The sequence below is a fragment of the Cervus elaphus genome, chromosome 33 (genome assembly GCF_910594005.1).
Source record: "Cervus elaphus chromosome 33, mCerEla1.1, whole genome shotgun sequence".
NCBI lineage: Eukaryota > Metazoa > Chordata > Mammalia > Artiodactyla > Cervidae > Cervus > Cervus elaphus.
Genome location: NC_057847.1, coordinates 59069994 through 59071562, shown reverse-complemented (window position 1 = coordinate 59071562; position 1569 = coordinate 59069994). Strand labels below are relative to the sequence as shown.

The window sequence follows — 1569 nt, the reverse complement described above, 5'->3', positions numbered from 1 at the left end:
ACTTTTTCCCTGTTCCTAATTTCCAGAAAGAAGAGTTACTCCACTGTACACTGCATGTCTCTCTCTTTTTAGCTCTCCACCTTTGGGAAATTGTAATAATTTATTAAACAGGTCATGGTGGAGAGGTCTGATAGAATGTGGTCCACTGGAGAAGGGAATGGCAAACCACTTCAATATTCTTGCCTTGAGAACCCCATAAACAGTATGAAAAGGCAAAAGATAGGACACTGAAAGATGAACTCCCCAGGTCGGTAGGTGCCCAATATGCTATGGCATCACCGACTCAACGGACATGGGTTTGGGTGGACTCCAGGAGTTGGTGATAGACAGAGAGGCCTGGCGTGCTGCGGTTCATGGGGTCACAAAGAGTTGGACACGACTGGGCGACTGAACTGAACTGAATAATTTATTGTTAAGTTAGCAATTGTGGTAAAATGATACAAGATCCTGGATCAGAGAATGACCTGGATCAGGTCATTCATTAGAGAAAGAAGAACAGTCAGAGCAGCACCTGACCTTGGTTTCCCACAGCCCAGTTCTCAAAGGGCAATGTAGTAAAAACCAGGGTGACCTGTGCATCCCAGGTGAGGGCTACTGACATTAGGAGATTCTGAACTTGTCTGGACTGCCAACACATCTACACTGCTTGGCTCTGGTGAGTGGAAGCAACCATCTCTGGGAAGGGGAAAGAAGGCATCATAATTATTACCCTGGAATGAATGTCTTTAAAGCCTTCTGGAGGAACACACCATCCCTAACTTCCAAGGCTCTTTGCTGTTCAAACATGTCCTACACTGGGAAGGCCCTGACCATGCAGGGACATGAAAAATCCGTAGAGAACTGTCTCCTAACAGTCATCTCTTGGTGAACTGGGGAGGAATAAATTCTCATGTTGGGCTCAGCTCTGCCTTTTTCCCTCAGACAGTGGCTTTTCCTGGGGAGCATGGAAGCACTAGAGAAAATAGTCAGGAGAGTTAATTTGTGTGCCTGGCCCTATGATTCAGGCCACAGGTTCAATCGACTGTCACACAACACGACATCACATACTATAGCAATGATGTCATGAGGTTGATATTTTGCTTCTTCTTTCATGTTTCTGTTCTCTTACTCAGTTGTTTAGGACCCTGTTAGGGAAGAAGGGTATGAGTTTTTGAGGCTCCCTAAGAAATCCTACCAATTATTATGGTTTCATAGAGCAGTTCATGGATTCCCTGGTGGCTCAGGTGGTAAAGCGTCTGCCTGCAATGCAGGAGACCCGGGTTCAATTCCTGGGTCAGGAAGATTGCCTGGAGAAGAAAATGGCAACCCACTCCAGTATTCTTGCCTGGAAAATTCCATGGACAGAGGAGCCTCATAGGCTACAGTCCATGGGGTTGCAAAGAGTCGGACACGACTGAGAGGCTTTACTTTCACTTTCTTTCTTAGAGCAGTTCATAGTGTAGCATCAAGGCAACTCATTTTATTCAGTATGATTTATTTTAAGACACATTAGTATAATTTAGTTTAGAAAACATTATATCTCAAATTATGAGAATAAAAGTGGTATTATGTCAATGAGTGGGTTTCAGG

At 44.4% G+C, this 1569-nt stretch overlaps 1 non-coding gene across 1 annotated transcript; it reads left to right on the top strand.

The window, feature by feature from the left end:
• The first annotated feature begins 1208 nt into the window (after positions 1-1208).
• On the top strand, positions 1209-1281 carry TRNAC-GCA. The gene has a single exon. It is a non-coding gene; the product is annotated as a tRNA-Cys (tRNA).
• Positions 1282-1569: the final 288 nt, after the last annotated feature.